The 14,609-nt window shown below is 44.7% G+C and overlaps 1 protein-coding gene across 2 annotated transcripts in view; it reads right to left on the bottom strand.

Annotated features, from left to right (window-relative positions):
• MXI1 (MAX interactor 1, dimerization protein) overlaps window positions 1–14,609 on the bottom strand; it is a 56,534-nt gene that overhangs the window by 6,988 nt on the left and 34,937 nt on the right. The window lies entirely within an intron of this gene.

Below are 14,609 nucleotides of genomic sequence, written 5' to 3'. Positions count from 1 at the left end.
CCAGTTTTCCACACAGAGCTTGGTCAGGAGTGTGCACTCACTACAGGTGTTTGCCCTGTGTCCCATGATAACCGAAAGGGTAAGCAGTGAAAAAGTATTGCTAGTTCACACTGGCACTACAGTTCGTGTCATGCCTCAGGAAACTGGACACTGACTTGTACAGAAATGAAGAGGAGCAGGATCTTGTGGTCAAAGACACTTTGGGGTTTGAAACCTATTTTTGGATATGCCATGGACTTCCTGAATGTCCACAAAGGCAAGTCACTGAGTCAGAGCTGTCAGAGCACAGCCATCAAGCTGCAGCACAGAGCAGCATATGTCTCCTCACAGCACAAGGACCAGCTCCAACCACACACTTCACCTACGGATTAGCCCAAGTAAAAAACACAGCCCAGGCAAAGCTCAGCTCTGGGGGCTCCACCTAACAGCAGATTGCTATGTACCACAGGTGTGGAGACAGCTCCCAGCCCACGGTGAAAAGAAAATTATTTGTGTAACAGGAAAAAAGAGTTTGGGAATCAACATCTAACCTGTGGCAAAGATATCACAGTCCACTTCTGAATGCAGAGAGAAATGGACAACACATCTACAGCCTGAGCTTTGGGCTGATTCTCAGTACTGTGTTTTACCAGGAACTGGGAAGGTGCTGCACTAGGAACTGCAATTCCTGGAACCAGTGATCAGCTTCGGACAGAAGCAAGTACCGGCTGGATTGCTGAGACAGCGATCAAAAGGGTGGCACTGATCTGCCACGTCAAAAGCTGGGTTATACGCAGACTGAACAAGATCAACCCTGTTAAGCACCTGAAAGCTACAGGCAAAGGTCCAGCCATGTAATAAAACCCCAGACACTTGAAAAGCTTCCCGTTGTGCCCCAGGACTGCAGTGGAGTGAAGGTTACTGCTTGTCCCAGGCTCATGCAGACCATTTTCTGAGAAGCCACTCCTGCCCATGGCTCTGCTGGCTGCTGGCCAAAGGCTGTGGCCTGCAGCAGGGGTGATGGCCTGTGCCAGCACACCAGGCATCAGGAGGGGCCACCTGCCTGGGACACGAGTGTGGTATGAGCTGATAAGCTGTGGCACATAGGAGGACTTGGGCTGCAAGCACACTGCAGGGGCAGGTGGTATTAGCTGGGCTAAGGCAGGTTTAGAAGAGGTTTGACTAAAGTCATTAGTTCTGTGCTGCCACTGAATTTTCCCTTATTTTGCACTCCAAGCTGAGCCACACTGGGATAGGAAGAAGCAACTAAGCCTGCAAACTGTCCTGGCATGTGAGCACATTGCTTTCCTTCAGAGAGATCAAACTGAACAACTTCCCCAGCTTTTACCCCTCTGCAGCATTCAATATCTTCCTTACCTTTTTTTATTTTTAAAATCTAACCCAACCACAGTCCTTGACCTCTCTTAACTTCCAATAGCCCCAGTGGACTGTGATGGGTTCTTAAACCACAGAGCACACACTACAGGTCTGACACACTGTTGGGTGCATTAGAAATAAAACTCCAGAGCCCTGGGAGGAGATGGAGTCACTGCTCACTGGACTGGATGTGGCACAGAGAGCAATGGTCTTGCTGACAAAGTGGTGATCGGTCAAAGGTTGAACTCAATGGTCTTGAAAGTCTTTTCCAACCTAAATGATTTTGTGATTCTTTGAAAACCATCACAGAAGACTTAGCTAAAAGACCATTTCAGAGAGAAAGCAATCACAAAGCCATTAATCTTTCTTATCAAGTCCTGGAGCTGCCCCATGGCAGCTGTAATTCCACAGGTCAGGCCATGATGTGAGTGTCTTTTCCCCTTGTTTACCTGGACTCTGTTGCAATGTGGCTTTGACAATGATGCAGGCTCTTGTTTTCAATGAAAATACCAGCATTGTGCAGCCTCCAGACAGAGCCAGACAGCTTTCCATGTAAACCACTGGATTATGCCAATATTTGACGCATCTGCCAATATCTAGAAAAACAAGTCTAAAAGCCCATATTGTTATATAACAGAGAAACAAGGCAGGCTTGGTGCGAAGGGCTGCTGCCTCTTGCTCTCTTGATCCTGAGGAAGCCAGAGGATGCCAGAGGATGAGAAGGAGAATTCCAGTTTCAGCAGAGGCTGAAGCCTTTGCATGCTAGCTGCAGGGGAGATGGGAGAAGCTTGAGCCCTTCCTACTGCCAAAGTAGGAAAAATCAGGCTCTTGCAGCAGCATCCTAAGCACACTGTAGGTGCTTGATGTGTTGAAAGAGAAATCTTTGAAGTATTTGAAAGAAGGGGGTTTCCACTTTCCCAAGGGGTCTGCCTGGTCCCCTCTTCCTGCTCACCTTGATGAGAGGGAACTCCTCTTTGAGATTCCCATGTTGGGGGGCATTGGGATGGCCAAAAAAGGAGCAGAGCACCTGAGAGGTCTCAGAAATTCAGAGCAAAACACAAGCCCTGTCCCAAAGAGCAGAGGATCACCCTTTATCTTGCTTCACCTGGCCACTCTGGCTAGGACAGAGGCCCGCTGTTGCTTCTTCTTCCTCTGTGTGGGGCCAGGAGGAGACTAAAAGCAAGTTCCTCTGGGATGCAGAGGGCAAGCAGGGCAAGGATGCCCTCTCTTCTCTGCCAGGAGCTGCAATGGGCCAGGAGACTACAACAGAAGGATAAGAAAGCTCAGCAGCCCCATAGCCCTGCCAGCAGACCCACAAGGTGTAGATGGCTGCATGTGGAGGAAGGGAGTGCTGGCCCTTGAAATGGCAGCCCTAGTGCTGCTCACTGGGCACCTGCTGTTCTCCCTGCCTTCCCTTTGTGCCTGTGCAAGAGCTGCTGACTGTATCTGGATTATCTGACTGTATCTGGATTATCTACTTCTACCCCCCAGCTCCCCTTCAAAGTCCTCTGTCCTGAGCCTGTATCAGAAGGGAGTCGGGCTCTTGCTCTGTGCAGCCCCTGCTTGCACTTGGCTCTGCCTGGCTGCAGAGGGCTGTAATTTCACAGCCTGCTCTCCTCTCCAGCTCCCAATGACATCACCCACTCTGATTATATAAAGCACAGGGAGGAAGCCTTTATTTATGCGTGCTTTTTGCTCATAGCTTCAGCTGTCTCAGTGTACAACACACATGCAAATCCCACTGCAGGAACTGGGCTCTCTTTTGCCTCAATCAAAACTGCACTGCAGAAAAAGGTGTGGGTGAAAAAAAAAAAAAAAAAGTCTCTGTTTCCTTCCCCCACACCTCTGAATGTATTTTTGAGGAGTTTTGGTAGGAATCAACCTAGCACAACACTCTGCACCATACCAAACTGGGCACAAAGCCACCAGCTTCCTCCCTGCCTGGGAAGTCCCCAGAGAGCTGAGGGACCTTTGCTGGCAGTTCCAAGCCATGTCTCTGCTGGTCATGAAGTGGCTACACTGGGGCTGGAAACCTCACCCCCTAGCAATGCCTGACAGGGTCCCTGCAAAGGCCAGCCCAGGGCTATAAGGCCACTGGCAGTTTCCCTCCCTGGGCTCTGGAGGGCTCAGCCAAGTCCCCGTGCACCCCCTGACGAGCAGGTGACCCCCACTGCCTGCTCCATCCTCCTTTGGTCAATGCTGCAGACATGAGCCATCTCTCAATGTTAGCACTGCCAGAGACAGCAGCTTCTTTGCCAGAAAGTGGTTTGGGATTTGTGCAGGATTCTTGCCAGATTCCACCATGGGCAGAAGCGATGGAAACTGAGAAAAGAAACTTTCTCTGCTGAGGAGTCAGGCAAACGCATGCACACTCGGCTCTGGAGCAGCAGTTTACCAGACTCAGCACTATCCCCCCATCAGACACTGCTGAGAGACTTTGCTGAATCAAGGCCTGAACATCTGCAAAACACACACACACAGACACACACACACAAACTCTCTTCCCATCTTTAAAAGATCAAGCCTCCCTCCCAGCAGGAAATGACCAACTCGCCTCCAGCAGCAGTTCAAAATGCTGAATTCTTAATTTTGTATGTTGAAAGAAGGGAGCATCTGAGGGAAAAGAAAAGCATTTCCCAGATATTTTTGTACTTATGCCTCCAGGTCTATAGGGCTTGAATTCAACAGTGGATTTAAGCATGTGCTCAACGTTAGGAATATGCTCAAGTTCCACTGAGGCTAAATCAGACACTTGATCTCTGTGAGATGTTAAAAAAATAGAATCAAACCAAAAGAAGCACCAGAAGAACCAGAAGAAGAAGGATCCTAACATGGAGAAGGACATTATCATATGTCTCCTCTTCCCTCAAAGCCTTTTCAAAGTCGAATCTAATTTAACCCTGAAATTAGAAACCACCAACTTTGTTTGGATTTCAGAGCCTAACAGATTGCCTAAAAAATTCAGGAAGGATCACTGGTTAAAGAAAGCAATTCCTGGAGAAACACATGTGACCCCACATCAATAATTCACTGTACGAGAATGATTTTGAGATAAAAGTAATGAGAAACACATGCAAAAACCACAGGGCAGGGAAAATACGGTTTCCTTCTAAAAGCAATTCATAGGTCAGAGGCTGCTTATCTGCAACAGCCATCATACGACTTGATGTTTTTTCCTTACTCTTGTCCCTGACCCCCCAGCCCAGCCCTCTCAGCGAGGTATCCGCTCCCTGCTTTACTGAGCGCTTGTCTCCAGTGAGGAAAGAGGTTTTTCCAAGCACCTGGCTGCAGGCTGGAGGAGGCAGGAGGAGGCTGAGCCCCCGCTGTCGGTGCTGCAGCGCGTTATGCAACTGCTGTGAGCCCTCTGGCCACGCAACAACGCTGTGGTGGCGCCCGGCCAGCCTGCAATAAACACACTCACACTCCTGATTCCACAGGGCACCATGGACAAGTGTTTCAGAAGGAAATCTGGCTCACAAATACATAGCTAAAAGTTAATATTCTCCACCTGAGCTGTGAAATCGCTCCCAACAAGCCTTGCTTTTGGATTTTAAATCAAGTCTCATGATTATTTTCATGGATTTGCTCCCAGTTGGAAGAATATACTTGCTCATCTGACCCTGTTTCCAGTCAATTTCTACCAATGGGTCCCTGGCATGTAGGAGTATTTGTACTCCAAACGCTAATAAAATGTGCCATGAAAATTAATTGAAAAAAATCCTTCATATATTTAAGTTTTTAGAAGTAAAGATCTACCATTTTAAATAAACAAAGAAATGAAAATTTAAGACCAACAATAAAAAGACCTGACAACATCCTATAAATAGGAATTTAAAGGAACAAAAAATTTCTATGAGCAACATTTTCAGCTTCATGTTAACCATGTCAGGTCTGTCTGCAAAAGTTAGAGATGAACATGCACCCACAACTGTATTCTCAAATCAAGGGCAAAGGAAAAACAAACCACAAATTATGAGATCTATGACCTAACAATGGTAAGAACAATAATAGAAATAATAAAAAAAACCCAACCCCAAGGCAATGCAGTTTTTCAAAGTCACACAAATCAATGCACCTCTGCCTGATGACAAGCCACGTATCAGGCAGATAAGGGGTGGCATGGTGCATAAGAAAGCAGTCATGATTCAAGCCCATAAGTGGAAACAAAATAAAAACAGCAATGTACTGATGTGCTCCACAACTGCACCGTTTTGTCCAAACACCACCTCAGTGACAAAATCAAAACCAGGTACCCTGGGAAAGGGAGTATCTTACCAAGCAATTGAAATACTCAGGAAAAAATGGCCAGTTTGGGGGCACACAAACACTTCTCCCCATCTGCAACAGGAGCCACAAGCCTTAAGGTAAGCATAAAGCAAGGGTTTTACCTGAAAATGTACTGCCACACTCTCCAGTGGACACTTTGAAAGCATCCATGCTACAAACCCTGACTGTCCCTGAGCCCTGTGAGCCTTGCACTGCAGCATGAGCATATGGCCAAGTGCATCTTACACAGAAATTACTTCTCTTCCAACTCTCCCAACTCTTCTAGATGGGAAGACTCATCCCTGATGTCAACTCTGGAAGAGTTTCAGGCTCTTGGCAAACAGAAGCTGCAAGACCAACAAACCTTGTGCCAAGTGATGTGTTGCCACCACTGGTCTATTCCAACATGGATCTTTCTAGCCTTCTACTGCAGTCTGGAGAAAGACACGCTCTCTCCACCTCTCTCTGCATCACACAGCTGTCAAAATCTCTGTGTTTCCTGAGATCCTTCTGGGTAGGAAAATGAATATTGTTGAGAGGGCTCTCCTAATTATGTTATTATTTTGAAGGCATATTAATTACTTCAAGGTTTTCAAAGAGGGATGGAGGAATGGGAAATCAGGCAGCCTCCAATCCTTTGGTAAAATGTGGGGATCTGGCTGAAAGATTTGGATTTCCTGCAAGACATGTGTCTCCTGGGCTGCTGTATGGAGTGGTAACTGATGGCTTTACCTGTATCTCCCAGTGGCTGATCAGTCTGCTCACACTGTGCAGATGTTAAGTGCAAATCACACTGTTCAATGGGTGCAGGGGCTGGCCTACATATAATTTGAGTTATGTGGACATGTGAGAGAGCATCCACTTCCAGGATTCAAAGCCACAGCACTGCAGACATAGCTGTGAACAGGACACTTCTGAAAACTTGGGAGTCCCACTCTCATCTCAGGGAGTACTTCAAGGAGTAGGATGCTCTTATCTTACACTGAGTTTCTATTACCTTCATTTTTACTCTCTTCTCTGACAGCACTGTTTGCTCTGTTATCACTAGCTGCCATCCTTCAGCCTGCCCAGGCTTTGTTTCTGTCCTCTTCTCTGACTGTCTCCTTGATTGGAAATTCTTTGGAACAAGTATACAGTTGCCAAATGCACACTGAAACATTCCCTGACTGCACTCAAAATCCCTAAATCAAGTAGATCCCAAATAATTATACTAAAGCAATACTAAGATTCTGAAGCTGAAATTATATACCCGGGACTAATTTTATTCACAGCATACTTCTGGGTCTTTGGGTCCTATTTTTTGCACATCTTGAGGTTTTCTTCTTTGAACTACAGGGCTAGAAGACAGAAGGTTAATTTAAATGAATAAAGAAGTTTCTTAAAAAAAAGAGACTACCTGTAATCTCATGACTTCCAAAACTAGAAAAGGCAGTGTCAAAAACTTTTGAATACTGATGCTCACAGTAACAAAAATTATGCCATTTTGGAAGGTGCCTCCTCCAGAATGAACTCACAGTTGCTCGGTAACATGACTGCTCATCCTTTCATAACCCCTTTGATCTTCAGAGGCACCAATGAGACAGGGCTGCTTCAACTCAGTAGAAAATGATCAAATGCAATAACCTGAGCTTCACAATGAAAAGGTGATGAGAGCAGCATAGGTGGCCATCTGCCCAGCAGAGGAATGGAATCAATCAGTGCCTGGCATTTTCTCTCACCCCTTCATTTTCATACAGAACTAACACCGCCCTCAGTGCTCATCCGCCACTTTCTCTTCCCTACTCCCAGCTCCTCTATGCCAATCCTTGCAAGAAATTTGGACAGTTATTAAGAGATGTCAAATAGCAACAGATGCTCTGAAGCAGATTTTCACCTGAATTTATATATTGAGGATCTCCTATTATCGATCTTGGACATTAGTCAGAAAGTATTTTAATACTTGGTGAACATATAATTAACTATATTTTAGTGTAGCACAAAGGACAATGTTATCAGCTAACCCATTTAGGCTGAGCTGTGCTCACAACAGCATGCTAAACCAAACAGCCACCACAGGCCACAAATGCTCTATATCATGTTCTCCTTCAGACTCAAAAACATAGTCCAGGTGCCACCAGTACAGCCACATGTAAGTACCTCCTGCACAAGATCATTTGCCACCAACTTTTCAGTGTGCTGCCAAGCATGCAGGTATTGCAATTTCCTGTCCTGGCCATAAGATATAGTTATAATCCTGCATTTAACTATCAGGGAACATCCAAAATAAGCTGTAAACATCGACATACAACCCAGGTTGGTTAATTATAAAGCCTAGTCTAATAAAAACTCCATCTTTGTTAAAAGGTGGTTAAAAATAGACCTGCTCTTTAAATAGCCAGCGGTGTCCTGTGCCCTGGTTCTCACTAATACCATTGTAATTATCCTTCTAGGGATACACAGTGTGCTCACAGCCGCCAAGTCAGTGCAGCATCCTCCTGCATGCTGCCAACATGCCTGCAAAGCAGCTGTGCCATTCATCAGAAACCTGCCTCCTTGCAGAGGAGGCACTAACCTGCTTTGCTGCAACCTACGGATTTTCAGCTTTACTGCTAGAATTAGGTCACTGGCAAAGATAGCCAAGATTTTCCAAACTCTCCAGCTACTCTTGATTATTGTGTTCAGAGGTTTCCTGGCTAAGAACCATGCCTTTGAAATGAAGAGGTATTTTGGGCTCCTGCAAGGCTTCTGCAGTCAGACACTGAGAAGCAGGGATGCTCTCACTCCATAATCCTTAATGGCCTCCAAAACTGCCGGCAATGGGAAAGTTCTCCAGCTCAGATCTACTGCCACCAGGTCGTTCCAGCCTCTCTGGAAGAAATCAAAGATGGTGCACACCAGAAAACAAATGAATTGGCAAGGATCTGCAGAGACCCTCGAAGACCCATGCCTGCACTTGAGCCTGGCAGAACCTGAGGTAGCAGACAGCTTCCCAGCAGGCAGCTGGAGAGCAGCCAGGGACCGGCCTCTGCCTACAGTGGAAAAGCTACCCCTGGTCCACAAGTTGTATAGCAGTAAAAGCACACACAGTACCTCAAAGCCTCTACTTCTCTGCAATACTACTGAAAGAGATCTTGGACTTTGGTGCCTTCCAAATGCAGACAGGTTTCAAACTTGTACTTTCATTAACCAGCTGAAAGAAGCAAGCATTTGCTTTGTAAGACAGACATTTGTACATCACTGAAAAACTAAAGGATGCTATCAACTTGTTATTTGGGAAAGTATGTTTCCTGTTTTTAAAATCATGAGTAGGAAATTTGTCAGTGTCAAGAATAGATTCTGATGTGTTTTTTTGTCATTAACATAGTTTTTAAAATGACACAGGTAAGTTATACCTACTAAGAATTTTTTCATCACATACATCTATTTTCTGAAGCTTACCTCATGGAAGAAAATTCCTAATGAAAATATATTCTAAGAATGCGGCCATTTGACATACTTGTTTACACAAAATCTTTTATGCCAGAAGGAAAGCATGTGCTCTTCATCTAACATCTCTTCACACTGTCAGAAATATTTAAGGAGTCATCAAATATCTACTGTACCTTTCAGGTATAGAGGGCATACATCTGGAACAAGGGAAGCAGTGCATGTAATTTCACCTTGTAAAATTATTTTCAATTTAACCTCAAACTTCCCAGGGAAAATGAATTACCAGCCAAGGTCATTCTTAGATGTATGTTTGGAAAAAAAGCAGTAGGAAGGAGAACTTAAGAGATCCTAGCAGCATTTTTCCTACTGGATATAGATTTTTGCACAGAAAAAAAAGTAATACTAAAAGTATTATTTTTAGTAAAAAGTAATACTTTAGTAAAAAAGTATTTCAAGAGGCTAGGAGTTAGCTAACATTAAGTGACAAATGGTTTTAACTCAAGTTACCTATACATGTTACTCAGGAGGGGAGGCTGAACAGAGCATAGCTCCCAGCACACTGACAGCAGGTGAGCCATGTCCTGATCTCACACATACAGAGGTACCAGGAAAAAAACAAGTTTTTGAAAGGAGGCACCAGAGAGTGTGAAAATACACCTTGCCTCTGTTTAGCTGGTGTGATGTGCTAATACAAACTCTTTCTCAGAATCCCAAAAGATGTAAGACAGCTCAAACCTCAAACAAGGAAAAAGCATGGAGCTGGCTACTTGGAAACAACTACCCTGAGCTAGAAGCAAAGATAAAATGTATCTGTAACACATGCAAATAGCTTTATTTGCTTCAGCTCAACTACAAAACTTCTAGTGCTTCCAACAAGGCTCAAAAATCATTATATTAAGCACAGGACACTCTTCCTAGTGAACTTTTGGTCAGCTGGAGAAGACCATTATGACCCCTGTCTAGGCCTTCAATGTCTCAAATGGATACAAATTTGATTTCCCCAAACCAAGAACAGCTGTATTTGAGTAAATTAACATTTGTAGGAGGATTAGCTGTCTTACACTTGCTGACCCTGCATTTTCCCAGAAGGAAAAGGGTTAGGACCCCACTTGGAACAAACCAGACACTGAAAGGTTCATGGCTTGTTTTGGAAAGAAAAATTATTGAAAAAGAGAGAGGAGCTCTAACACCTACTCCACTCCTCTGGTTTGGTGGAAGAAACTGGTTTCCATTTGCTCTGCTGTCACAGCAGTATTAAGAAAATAACCACATGACCTTACAGAAGTACCTGCAGCAGCACCACTTTACCATCACAGTCACACCCTCTTGTTTGCCCCTGAGAGTAGTGCTTACTCTCAGGGCCTCATGAACTTTGGGAAGATTCACTACTGCTTCAGCCATTTCTGTGTTGCATCCCATCCTGGGATGACCCCTTGTTGGCTTGAAAAAACACTACTGTTAAAAACTGTAGCTATAAAACAACCAAAAAAAGGTAATTTTCTCCAAACACAACCTAGAAAGAGCCTTGGTGGGTCTCCTCAGCATGAGAGCCAAACTGCAAATCAGAAGGATGAACTTTTTGACTTTCCTAATGCTGTGCTAGCCAGGAGCTGGCAGAGCTTGCAGGCACTTTCAGGAAGGGCGAAGTAGCAAACTAGACGTCATTTCCACAAGTAGGAAAGGGCAAGGCAAGGAGGAAAGCAGGCAAGACCTTTAAGTGAGAATCAGACCTGTTCACAGACAGCTTGCATGACCCCAGGTAAATCCTTCAGGAGCTGAAGTACACACCACTCATCCACAAAAATGGAGCTAATCCTAATTCCTTCATGGAGTACTGCACAGCTATAGCTACTCTTGGGTTTCAGGTGCTCATGTAGCTCAGCAATGACAACGGTGTGGGAAGAGCCAAGAAACTAGAATTTTCTGGGAAGCCAATTCATCCACCTTTCTCCAGTAATTAATAAGGCTCAGAGTACAACATGGCCACATTTCCCAAAATGGATCAGTAACTCCTCACTACTCCATATATGGAGTACAACCATACTACACCACATATGCAGCATAAATCTGTCTTCTCTTACCTGTGTCGAAAGAAATTCTCAAGATGGAATTTCAAAGGAGTTTAGTCATAATTAGGAAGACAAGATGAAGGCTGTATTTTTGACACTGAAATCAAACAGTCATAAAACTTTTTACTTCTTGAAAACCTTTAATATCTGATGTCCTACTGTTAATTCCATTATGGTTTAGGCCCCATAAAAAATATATACCACAGTAGCTCACAGATCACACTATTTTAAAAAACACCTACATAGGATGCTTCCTCTTCTCCCTGTTTTTTAAATACAAAGGTAACACTGGCTCAATGGTTTTGTGTGGGGGATAGGAAACACTTAACTCTGGGTGCTGGGATGCCCCAAGTACCACAGAATCGCAGGGAAGATTATAAGAGTTGACAAGATTAATCATATTTTTCACTTTAAATAACAGAACAATTAAAAACAAAACAAAAAAAAAGCTAATTGAAAATGAAAAAATAAAAAATCCTTTAAGAACCTTATGGAATTTGCTTTTCCTGGATGGCTGAGGGGAAGCACAAGCTAATGCCGTCTGCACAGACCTGGGAGCCAGCATGGAAGGCTCATGGGAATCCCCTGCTTATGAACCATAGCGTTCCACTCTGACTTCTGCTGAACACTTCCAGTGTGCCCAACACACATTACAACCCCCTTCCCATTCTGCTCTTTCCCCACCACATGTACTCTTCACAGAGATCACCACAACACACAACTCAAAGAAACTCCAAGAGACACTCATGACTCCAGTGGGCCTTCATGTGTTTTACGGAAGTATATCACACTAGGTATAAGATTTCGCTTTTCCTCTTCCTTTGCCATCCCTTCACTGAAATGTATCCCCATATGTGCTTTTTCCAATGAACACCAAGCCTATAAGCTGCTTTTCCAAGCCAAGAAAAGTTTGGAAGAGGTCACACTATGGAGAACAGGCTCTGCACATTTCCTAAGAGGGTCATATTAAGCAGAATATCCATGGGACATGAAGTGTTCCCATCCAGTTTCCCACATTTTTGGCACTGAAGTTGCTCTTTGGGTTATGTGAAGTGGGAAACTTATGTATTGGAAAAAGAAAAGATCAATGGTTTTGTTCCCCACATTTGCCTATCTCAGCCAGAACTCCTCAGCATACTTTTGAGGGTCTAACAGTGATTCTTGCTATGAAAGTTGACTGCTATATTCAGTATTTGGAACTCTTCACACTCACAGGGGCACTCAGCTTAGGACAGCTTTTTTTCTTCCCTTGAAAAATGCTGAAATAATTTTCATCTTAGTCGGATGTTAGACAAAACTTTCTAGCAGTAACCACAGTTAATCAGGGCAATAGGCTGCACTGTTTCTCTATGCAATCCTCCTGTCAAAAGCTTTTAAGGCCATGCTAGATTGGCACCTGCCAGAAAAGCTTTAGATGGAGCTTATCCTGCCTTGGGATGAGGGCACCAAATGAGCACAGCAGGCCCCTCTCAGCCTCATCCCTGACAGCTTCAGAAAACTTCAGAAACCACAGAAATCTGAAGAACACAGTTTCTTGCTCTCCTTTATGTACAGGGCCTGAGCCAGCTGCAGGGGCAGCATGCTGAATCTCTGGAAACCTCTCAGAGGTTTGACCTGGGTGACAGAGAAGAAGATCTGCTCCAGAGTGGCAGCTGCAGCTGGCAAAGGGCATTAATGCCATGTGTGTGGGAGCAGGCGGGCAAAGTAAAAGGGAGGATCTTGAGGCATCTGCAAGGTACTGTTTCCATTAGGAGAATGAGACAGCTCCTTGACGTGGCAAGGAAAAACCAGGAGCAAAGCAAACAACGGGAGGGATTGCAGGGAAGAGGAACCCCCCACCCAAACTGCTGAAACTGGCTGCACCCCAGCAAGCTGTGCAGTTACACAGCTGCAAACTTGGAAAATGGCAGACAGCTCTGAGGAGCACCAGGATCCACTCTATGAGAAACACTGGAAACAAATACAGATCAAAGGGAAACACCAAGCTGTATACACAGCTGGGGCTGTCTTCCCCTGTTAAAAAGAGAAGGGCACGTAGGTTTTAACTGCAAGCTTTGTGTGTGCTTGCACGTAACCGTGCATCTGGGCAAACGTGCGTACTCACCCCACACTTGGCTTCCTGATATTGCCAGAGTGTAGCTAATGAATGGTATTTTCCAAGCTGGATGGAAGATTCCCACAGAGCTGGGCAAAACCTGACTGGGCAACCCACAACTCAACCCACCGCAGGGAACAAGGCCAAATAGGTAGAAATAAGACATGAGAGATACAAAACAACCTCTGTTTTAGCCTCTGATTTCTACAATAAACCTGCTGCACTGCTCCTCCTTTTAGAATGACTCATTTGAACAAGTTCATTGAGATTCTAGAAGGAGCAGAACAATTCCCATCTAAGGGCTGGGCTTTGGCCATGTGGAATTAGAATGAATTACCTGATTGTTCAGCAGGTTGTTTCTTTAAGAAGCACTGTAAAGTCTCCTGAGAGGAAAATGTGGAGGACACATTGCCCAGAACTTCCTTGGAGAGCCAAAGCAATCTCTCCTGCACAATCCAGCTCTGAGAGAAAGAGGAGAGGAACACACTGCTGTGGCACATGGAAATGCTGGTGGCCTCCTGTTGTCAGGTCCTGGAATACCCTTGGCTGACCAGGCTCTTCTTCAAGGCTAGTGACAGCCACAGTGGACTCCTCAGGACTGAGTTCACCTCTGAACCTTCCTGTTCTGTTCCTTTCCTTTCCTGGGATGCTCATAGGGAGATCTTCCCATACACAAAGAAGCAGCAAAATCAAGTCTGGCATCAACTACCTTTCCACATATCCCTCCTGATGGTTGTATGGCTTTGCCAGCCTTCACCCACATGGAAGGGTCCTTGCCCTTTTACTACAAACACACTCATTTAATCACAAGAAGATTAAATCTTCTATCCAATGTCCTCCTTTTGTTTTTGCATTATTCACTGTCCTGAACAGTAAGGAACCCTTGGCACTGCTCTCCAATGACTCAGCATAACTACAGCTCTGTAGAGACAACTAGAGAGGAGCAACAACTGCTCAAGTGAAGGAGCAAGTATTCACCCAAGAGCCATTAAAAGCTGTGCTTCTAAATGATTCAGATGCTTTTATATATTCCACCCTGGCTCAGGAACCAGACAACTCAGGGATAGCAGCCTGCACTTGACTCTGTAAGCATGACTAAATTTTGTACAGCTGCTCACTACCTACTATGATAAAAACCACACCCTTACCATAGGAACTGCTATCAGTCTGGACCATGTGTGAACCTCCTGATACCATGCTTCTATAAAAGTAACACTGAATTTCATACTCATGTCCTGTTTCCACTGTTGGCTTGATGAATAAGCTTTTCTATACCAATCCTCCTTTCCCTCAGCCCCTCCTGTGCAGAAACCCTTGAACAGACAGTTAGAAGATCACTCTGTAACTGCTACATCCCCTTCCCTGCCTCACCTTTTGTGAGCTGAACATGCTCATTTGCAAAATCTCCCATTCAC

This window comes from Parus major, chromosome 6, assembly GCF_001522545.3.
Source record: "Parus major isolate Abel chromosome 6, Parus_major1.1, whole genome shotgun sequence".
NCBI lineage: Eukaryota > Metazoa > Chordata > Aves > Passeriformes > Paridae > Parus > Parus major.
The sequence above is the reverse complement of the archived record's forward strand: the minus strand, read 5'-3'. Positions and strand labels throughout refer to the sequence as shown.